Genomic DNA, 10,921 nt, shown 5'->3' on the forward strand with positions numbered 1-10,921 from the left:
TCAACTGACAGAAAGAAGGCAGGAGTGGTAATCATGATATCTGATAAAGCCAAAGCAAAAATAGACCTGATCAAAAGGGATAGAGAAGATAATTATATTTTGTTAAAAGGGACTTTAGATAATGAGGAAATATCGCTAATCAACATGTATGCACCAAATAATATAGCACCCAAATTTCTAATGGAGAAACTAGGAGAATTGAAGAAGGAAATAGACAGCAAAACCGTATTAGTGGGAGACTTAAACCAACCATTATCAAATTTAGATAAATCAAATCAAAAAATAAATAAGAAAGAGGTAAAAGAAGTGAATGAAATCTTAGGAAAATTAGAATTAATAGACATATGGAGAAAAATAAATAGGGATAAAAAGGAATACACCTTTTTCTCAGCACCACATGGCACATTCACAAAGATTGACCATACATTAGGTCATAAAACATGGCACTCAAATGCAGAAAAGCAGAAATAATAAATGCATCCTTTCCAGATCACAAGGCAATAAAAATAATGATCAGTAATGGTACATGGAAAACCAAATCAAAAACTATTTGGAAATTAAACAATATGATACTCCAAAATCGTTTAGTTAGAGAAGAAATCATAGAAACAATTAATAATTTCATCGAGGAAAATGACAATTGCAAGACATTCTTTCAAACCCTTTGGGATGCAGCCAAAGCAGTAATCAGAGGTAAATTCATTTCCCTGAGTGCATATATTAACAAATGAGGGAGAGCAGAGATCAATCAATTGGAAATGCAAATAAAAAAACTCAAAAGCAATCAAATTAAAAACCCCCAGCAGAAAACCAAATTAGAAATCCTAAAAATTAAGGGAGAAATTAATAAAATCGAAAATGATAGAACTATTGATTTGATAAATAAGACAAGAAGCTGGTACGCTGAAAAAAAAAACAAAATAGACAAAGTACTGGTCAAACTAATTAAAAAAAGGAAGGAAGAAAAGCAAATTAACAGCATCAAAGATGAAAAGGGGGACATCACCTCCAATGAAGAGGAAATTAAGGCAATCATTAAAGATTACTTTCCCCAATTATATGGCAATAAATACACCAATTTAGGTGATATGGATGAATATATACAAAAATACAAACTAACTAGACTAACAGAAGAAGAAATAGAATTCTTAAATAATCCCATATCAGAAAATGAAATCCAACAAGCCATCAAAGAGTTTCCTAAGAAAAAATCCCCAGGGCCTGATGGATTCACCAGTGAATTTTATCAAACATTCAGAGAACAGGTAATCCCAATACTATACAAACTATTGGACATAATAAGCAAAGAGGGAGTTCTACCAAACTCCTTTTATGACACAAACATGGTACTGATTCCAAAACCAGGCAGGTTAAAAACAGAGAAAGAAAACAATAGACCAATCTCCCTAATGAATATAGATGCAAAAATCTTAAATAGGATACTAGCAAAAAGACTCCAGCAAGTGATCAGAAGGGTCATCCACTATGATCAATTAGGATTCATACCAGGGATGCAGGGCTGGTTCAATATTAGGAAAACCATCCACATAATTGACCACATCAACAAGCAAACCAACAAGAACCACATGATTATCTCAATAGATGCAGAAAAAGCCTTTGATAAAATACAACACCCATTCCTACTAAAAACACTAGAAAGCATAGGAATAGAAGGGTCATTCCTAAAAATAATAAACAGTATATACCTAAAACCATCAGCTAATATCATCTGCAATGGGGATAAGCTAGATGCATTCCCAATAAGATCAGGAGTGAAACAAGGATGCCCATTATCACCTCTATTATTTAACATTGTACTAGAAACACTAGCAGTAGCAATTAGAGAAGAAAAAGAAATTGAAGGCATCAAAATAGGCAAGGAGGAGACCAAGTTATCACTCTTTGCAGATGACATGGTCTACTTAAAGAATCCTAGAGATTCAACCAAAAAGCTAATCAAAATAATCAACAACTTTAGCAAAGTTGCAGGATACAAAATAAACCCACATAAGTCATCAGCATTTCTATATATCTCCAACACATCTCAGCAGCAAGAACTAGAAAGAGAAATCCCATTCAAAATCACCTTAGACAAAATAAAATACTTAGGAATCTATCTCCTGAGACAAATACAGGAACTATATGAACACAACTACAAAACACTCTCCACACAACTAAAACTAGACTTGAGCAATTGGAAAAACATTAACTGCTCATGGATAGGACAAGCCAATATAATAAAAATGACCATCCTACCCAAACTTATTTATCTATTTAGTGCCATACGCATTGAACTCCCAAAATATTTCTTTACTCATTTAGAAAAAACCATAACAAAATTCATTTGGAATAACAAAAAATCAAGGATATCCAGGGAAATAACGAAAAAAAAAACACATATGATGGGGGCCTTGCAGTCCCAGACATTAAACTATATTACAAAGAAGCAGTCATCAAAACAATTTGGTACTGGATAAGAAACAGAAAGGAGGATCAGTGGAATAGACTGGGGGCAAGCGACCTCAGCAAGAAAGTATACGATAAACCCAAAGATCCCAGCTTTTGGGACAAAAATCCACTATTCGATAAAAACTGCTGGGAAAATTGGAAGACAGTATGGGAGAGATTAGGAATAGATCAACACCTCACACCCTACACCAAGATAAATTCAAAATGGGTGAATGACTTAAACATAAAGAAGGAAACTATAAGTAAATTGGGTAAACACAGAATAGTATACATGTCAGACCTTTGGGAGGGGAAAGACTTTAAAACCAAGCAAGACAAAAAAAAATCACAAAATGAAAAATAAATAACTTTGACTACGTCACATTAAAAAGCTTTTGTACAAACAAAACCAATGTAACTAAAATCAGAAGGGAAGCAACAAATTGGGGGGAAATCTTCATAGAAACCTCTGACAAAGGTTTAATTACTCAAATTTATAAAGAGCTAAATCAATTGTACAAAAAATCAAGCCATTCTCCTATTGATAAATGGGCAAGGGACATAGATAGGCAGTTCTCAGATGAAGAAATCAAAACTATTAATAAGCACATGAAGAAGTGTTCTAAATCTCTTATAATCAGAGAGATGCAAATCAAAACAACTCTGAGGTATGACCTCACACCTAGCAGATTGGCTAACATGATAGCAAAGGAAAGTAATGAATGCTAGAGGGGATGTGGCAAAGTAGGGACATTAATTCATTGCTGGTGGAGTTGTGAACTGATCCAACCATTCTGGAGGGCAATTTGGAACTATGCCCAAAGGGCGACAAAAGAATATCTACCCTTTGATCCAGCCATAGCACTGCTGGGTCTTTACCCCAAAGAAATAATGGAGAAAAAGACTTGTACAAGAATATTCATAGCTGCGCTCTTTGTGGTGGCCAAAAATTGGAAAACGAGGGGATGCCCATCAATTGGGGAATGGCTGAACAAATTGTGGCATATGTTGGTGATGGAATACTATTGTGCTAAAAGGAATAATAAAGTGGAGGAGTTCCATGGAGACTGGAACAACCTCCAGGAAGTGATGCAGAGCGAGAGGAGCAGAACCAGGAGAACATTGTACACCGAGACTAATACACTGTGGTATAATTGAACGTAATGGATTTCTCCATTAGTGGCGGTATAATGTCCCTGAACAATCTGCAGCGATCTAGGAGAAAAAACACTATTCATAAGCAGAGGACAAACTATGGTAGTAAAAACACCGAGGAAAAGCAACTGCCTAACTACAGCAGTTGAGGGGACATGACAGAGGAGAGACTCTAAACGAACACTCTAATGCAAATATTAACAACATGGCAATGGGTTCGAATCAAGAACATATGTGATACCCAGTGGAATCACACGTCGGCTATGAGGGTTGGGGGGTAGGAAAAAAAATGATCTTTGTGTTTAATGAATAATGCTTGGAAATGATCAAATAAAATATTATAAAATTTTAAAAATAAAAAGAGCTCTAGGAATAGATAAACTCAGAATGGGTGAATGACTTGAATATAAAGAAGGAAACTATAAGCAAATTAGGTGAACACAGAATAGTATACATGTCAGATCTTTGGGAAAGGAAAGACTTTTAAAAACAAGCAAGAGCCAGAAAAAAAATCACAAAATGTAAAATCAATCATTTTGATTACATCAAATTAAAAAGGTTTTGTACAAACAAAACTAATGCAACCAAAATTAGAAGGGAAGCAACAAATTGGGAAATAATCTTCATAACAAAAACCCCTGACAAAGGTCTACTCAAATTTACAAAGAGCTAAATCAATTGTACAAAAAATCAAGCCATTCTCCAATTGATAAATAAGCAAGGGACATGAATTGGCAATTTTCAAGTAAAGAAATCAAAACTATTAATAAGCACATGAAAAAGTGCTCTACATCTCTTATAATCAGAGAAATGCAAATCAAAAAAACTCTGAGGTATGACCTCACACCTAGCAGATTGGCTAACGTGATAGCAAAGGAAAGTAATGAATGCTAGATGGGATGTGGAAAAGTAGGGACATTAATTCATTGCTGGTGGAGTTGTGAATTGATTCAACCTTTCTGGAGGGCAATTTGGAACTATACCCAAAGGGTGATAAAAGACTGTGTGCCCTTTGACCCAACCATAGTACTTCTGGGTTTGTACCCCAAAGAGATAATAAGGAAAAAGACTTGTACACGAATATTCATAGCTGCGCTCTTTGTGGTGGCCAAAAATTGGAAAATGAGGGGATGCCCTTCAATTGGGGAATGGCTGAGCAAATTGTGGTATATGTTGGTGATTGAATACTATTGTTCTAAAAGGAATAATAAAGTGGAGGAATTCCATGGGAACTGGAATGACCTAAAGGAATTGATGCAGAGTGAGAGGAGCAGAACCAGGAGAACATTGTAGACAGAGATGGATACACTGTCACACAATCGAATGTAATGGACTTCTCCATTAGTGGTAATGCATTGATCCTGAACAACTCAGAGGGATCTACGAGAAAAAAACATTATCCACATTCAGAGGAAAAACTTTGGGAGTAGAAACACAGCAGAAAAACAACTGCTTTGATACATGGGTCTAGGGGATATGGTTGGGGATGTAGACTATAAATGAACATCCTAATGCAAACACCAACAACATGGAAATAGCTTCTGATCAAGGACACATGTAACACCCAATGAAATTGTGCATCGGCTACAGGAAGGGCATGGGGAGGAGAGGGAGGGAAATAATGTGATTCTTGTAACCAAGGAATAATGTTCTAAATTGAGTAAATAAATTAATTTTAAAAATTAAAAATTAGAGCTCTAGGAATAGTCCTGAGGGGTTGGGGGTTATCTTCCAAGTGCTATAGCTCATGAGGCCCCCAGTGGTATGCTTCCATCCTTAATTATTAGTTAATATCAATTAGTCATCCAAACTTAATTTGCTTTTAGAAAAGGTATCTACTAAGATGGTATAGCAAGAGCCATTGGTATAAAACATTCCCCTCTAGAAGTCTATGATACATTCTCCCAAAATATATTGAATCTGAGAGAAAGGCTCAGGTTCAGAGAGAACGTGTTTAAAAGGGGCTAACTCATAATTACTGGAATCATCTTTGTGGAGTTTTCAGGATGTTCCCCTTAGTTATGGTGTAGGCCTCCCCTTCCCCCCCCCCACTCATGTCTTTGTAGACTTTTAATCTTGTTGCAGGTGATTTGTGGTTTCTGATGCTGATACTTCCATAAGCTATTCATGGAACTTGTAGGATGCCAGGGGAGAAATGAGAAGTCCGAAATCCCTCCGGATCCTTTGAGGTATGGCCAAGTGGATAAATAGGCACAAATAAAGCCTCCAGGTAATTGTGACATGGGAGGGTGGTGGTGGTGAGGTTCAGCTTCTCTCATTCCCATTAGAAGGTTCTTTCTACCTCTTGCTACACACCAAAAGAGCAGCTGAAGAAAGAAGTGCTTAATTGTAATTGTGGTTCTGGAAAAAAGAAAATGAGACCAAGACCTACTTGAGGGTCCTCTTCCTCCCTACTAGTTAATTTCTTATCAGAAGCTTGACTAAAATACTCTACTTTCCCCTATGAGCCATTTAAACATCTTTTTCCTATTAGTTGTCTTGTCTTATATAGGAGCCAGAGGGCATAACTAAGTTCCTCAGCTAGTCAGAAGACTGTTCACACCTAATGAGAAATCAAGATTTGTTCTTACCTGATAAATGGATCAGGGTTAAAATCTTACCACTAAATTTAGTGGGGTGATTTGTTCAAACTACTATATTCATTTTAATCTTGCAGCCCCATCCAGGTCCAGAGAGGAGATCCTTTCAAACTTCAGTATCCTGAGAAACTCTGCCCATTTAGTGTTTGGTGTCCTCAAGTTCAATCAGTACAAAATTGAGTTTATTTATTTTTTCCTCCAAACTTGTTTTGCCTCCTTCTGATTTTAGCAAACCGCAACCTGACAAGAGAATAGTTTATTCTTCAGAATTAGTAGAGGCCTTCCATAAGTGCCAGGCCTCAAATGGTACACAAATGAATGGGAGCAAAGTAAAAGAATTAAATTTGATGTATGCAACAAACCTCAAATGTTTATATCTTTAAAAAAAAGTTTAATATGCAGTATGTCCTTCTCTGAGACCCAATTTATCATCTATAGACTAAAGAGTTGGATTAGATGTCCTACAGGTCCCTTTTAGCTCTAACTCTATGATCCCATCATCACATGAACTTTTTTCTTCAATTATTGTATTATGTAATTTAACAAGAACTTGTGAAATTTTGACTCATATTCTTTAATCCTTGATCATCATGTCATACATTACAATGCATATAAAGCATACCTTTCAGTGAGTCAACCAGTATTTAAGAGCTTGCTTGCTATGTGTCAGACACTGTGCTGGTGATGCAAAGAAATATTTCGATGTAATTTCTGCCTTCGCAGGACTCATATTCTAATGGGTGAGATAATATGCAAATAACTGCAAAATAACATGTATAAGTGGAAAACATAGTCAGAGGAAAACTGAGCTAAACCTTGAAGAAATCCAGGGAATCTAGGAGGCAGAGGTGAGCAGAGAGAACATATAAGGCATGAGAGACTGCCAGTAAAAAGCAGAAAGTTGACAAGATTCTGAATGAGGAATATTTTTTTGTAAATAGCCAAATTTATTTATTTGTTTGTTTGTTTTTTGGCTATGTATATTTGTTATAAGGGCTTTGTTTTTTTTTTCTTTTTTTTCTTTTTTTTTAATGGGGAATAGCTAAAAACAGGAAAAATACCAATAAGGTAGCAAAAAAAGGGAGGGGAGGTCATTGAGATTTTTTTAAAGCATGCAAAGGGGCCTTTAATAAAAATAATAATAAAAGGGGCTGAGTGGATAGCAAACCAGGCTTGGAGTTAGAAGAACCTGGGTTCAAATTTGATCTCAGTCGCTTTCGAGCTGTGATACCCTGGGCAAGTCACTTAACCCCAATCTCCTAGCCTTTATTACTTCTAAGGCAGAAGCTAAGTGTTTAAAAAATAAAAACAAAAAGCAACAAAAATCACTAAGTATATATATATATATACATATACATATACATATATATTAGCAATAATAATAAAAGACTTTCATGATGCCAACCCTGCAAAAGAGAATAACTCAAAAATATTTATAATCAAAACTCAAAGAAAAATAAACTTGTTCACAAGAATGATTAGAATCCTCAAAGAAAAGATGCAGGAATTAAAAAAATATGTCTTATAAAAGGAATGAGAGCTATGAAGAACTATGGAGGAGAGAATTTTTTCAGAAGGATTAACAGCTTAGTGGAAGAAATATAAAACCTATTCTAATGAAAAACTTCCTAAAAATAAGACTGGACTAAATGGAAATTAATGATTCCAGTGACAAAAGAATTCTTAAAACAAAGTCAAAAGAATAGGAAAAAGGAAGAAGATTTAACATCTCATTTCAAAAAAACTGACCTAGAAGGACAAATAACTTTAAATACATAGGATAGCCATAATTCATGGACAAAAAAAGAACCTGAACATCACATTTCAATAAATCATTAAAGGATATTGCTTAGAAATATTAGAGCAAGGGAGCAATGTGACAATAAAAAGAATCCATTGATCTTCTAAAAAAACTACAAAATGAGAACTCCTGGAATTTCATTACCAAAATTCAGACCTATGATTAAAGAAAAATATACTAAGAGCGGCAGAAAGAATTCAAATATCAAGGAACCATAAGCAGGATTGGACAACACTTAGTAGCTATCATTATAAGGAGGTAAGAATAATGAGATAGTCCAAAAAGTAATTTAAAAAAAGATGAACAACCAAGAATAATTTTATTTAGGAAAAATGAGTATACTTCTACAAGGGATATAAATCTTTAGTTATTTTTTAATATTCCTGATTTTTAAAAGGTGACAATAAATTTGAAATATAAATAAGGAAGAAAAATAAAAAGACTACCATAAGTAAAGGATCAGAAGGGATTTCATAAGTATGAATTGCATACATTTTGGTGAGAGGGGAGTATTAAAAATGTTTTTTTTAGAATCCTAAAGTCCTAAAAGATCATAGAAGTAGTTAAGTAGACAGGAGACCAGAAATCATTTTGTTTTGAAGATGCAAAAGAAAGAAAAATCAGAATGGGGAGGTGATATATTAAGGAAAAATGGTAGAAAAGATGGAGTAACCTTGTTAAGACACATAATCTGGTTGTGCCAGTTGAACTATTACACTCATAGAATAAGAAAAGGAAGCTTCTCTTAAATCTTTTCATCTATATTTTCAAAGAAGGACACGACACACACACACACACAGAATTTGGTACAAATATACTTCAAAATGGATATAATGTTTATATTAAATATTTTATACATTCAACCCAAAAAGGATATAAATAAAAACAACAAAAAAAGGGGAAATGGGACTACAAAGTCGAAGACAGCGTAAGGGAGGAATTAAATGAAAGCACATCATACTTTAAGTTTGAAGAGGGATAGCTAAGAGAAGTTTTAAAGGGGGTTGGAAGAAAGGTTAATAATGTGAAATAAACAAAAAGGGTAATATAGAAAAAAGCTATGAGAGAATAGAGTAAAAGGAATGATTATCATAATTATGAATGTGAATGGGATGAATTCATCCATAAAAGGAAGATGTTAACATAATGGATTAGAAAACAAAATCTAATAATCTGTTGTTTACAAGAAACACAATTGAAACTTAATGGTATATACAAGTTAAATTAATGTATTAGAGAAAAATATGCTTTGGCTGAATGCAAAAAAAGTAAGAGTAGCAATTATTATATTAGGCAAAGCAACATAAAAACAAAAATAAGAAAACTACATTTTACTGAAAGGTAACATAAACAATGAATGGATTTCAATATTTAACATGTATACACCTAATTGCATATCTTCTAAATTTTTTAAAGAAAAATTAAATGACTTAGAAGGAGAAATAGACAATAAAACTATAAGCAGAGGAGACCTCAATTTACATCTAATATCCTGCCTGACATAAATTGCAAAAACTGAAGAATATTGGAACTAAACTAACAAACATAATAAAATACTTCAAAGTTAAAATTTTCCCCTTCAGCACAGTCATCTTGGTAGGTTATAAATTTATTCCAAGGATTTTGTCATTTTAATGATGCTTGCTCCTATTAGTATTAAAAAAATTCATTAATTTAGTAGTTCAGCAATTAGTTTTCCCACTAATTTCAGTCCTTGTATTCAACATGGACTGGCTTTTCAGTTTATGTATGTTCTTTTCACTTGAATCCACCTCTTCACCTCTGTGTGAAGATTATCCTTCCCTTAAGCAGAGATTTACTGAATCAACCACACATGCTGGCTCTTCCTAAGGCAAGATATGACACCATTATTACTGGTAAAATATTGCAGATATATCTTACCAGTTAGATAAAGTTGATAGCCTGAAGCTAGTGATATGTCAAGGTCTTTTGTCCTTGCCCTGGCAGGGTCAAGTATATTATAAAGAACAAATGGGGTTATGGTCTATAGTTAGACTGTTTGAAATATACCAAGACATAAGGAACTCCTTGCCTGAATATTTGGAGCACTGTTCCCTATTTCTGATTGTATGAGTGTGTCTGTGAAAACATGCCCACTCTACCTCACCCTTCTTCTTCAGATCAGCATTTTCCCTCCATCTTATTGGTTCAGGAAATGGAGACTTGTCTCTGATTTCCTAAAAAGGAAAAAAAAAATCTTCTTGAAAAAGAATTGATTATGTAACTATCTTGGGCACAAAAAGAGATTATTATAATAGGGAGTAGAAAGAAAAGTATATTTGAAGACAGCAGACCTAAGTTTTAATCCTTGCTACCCTAGTGAATTAAGGCAAGTCATCACCCTTTCTAAGCTCCCTTTTCTTATCTTTAAAAAGAGGGCATTGGTCTAGATCAAGGGTTCTTAGCTTGGGATTCATGAACCTATATATTTTTATATATTTGATCATTTTTCCAATATAGTTAGCTTCCTTTGTAATCACATATATTTCAGTTTATACATTTTTAGACATTATTTTAAAAGAGGTTCATAGGCTTCACCAAATAGGTGAAAGGACCTACCAAATAGGTCCATGACCTAAAAATATATAAAAAACCCTTGGATTGAAGTCCATGGTCCCTTCTAGTTTTTAATTTAATGATTCAGTCAATCAGACATCAAGTCATATTGATCCTGTCTCCACAATTTTCTCACACCCTTTCTCTCAGTCTATTTGCCTCTTAAATCACAATTGTAACTGTAATTTTTTGTGGCTTTCTGTGAAATGCTTCCAATAAACTATGGCATTAAGATACCTGTTTACAATTTATTTGCCACTCTGGTCATAGGCTCCTTCTGAAGCTTCTTTTATGCTGTTTTTCTATTCTCTGAGCCACCATGCTGACTTACTCATGTACT

This window comes from Monodelphis domestica, chromosome 5 (genome assembly GCF_027887165.1).
Source record: "Monodelphis domestica isolate mMonDom1 chromosome 5, mMonDom1.pri, whole genome shotgun sequence".
In the NCBI taxonomy this organism is placed as follows: domain Eukaryota; kingdom Metazoa; phylum Chordata; class Mammalia; order Didelphimorphia; family Didelphidae; genus Monodelphis; species Monodelphis domestica.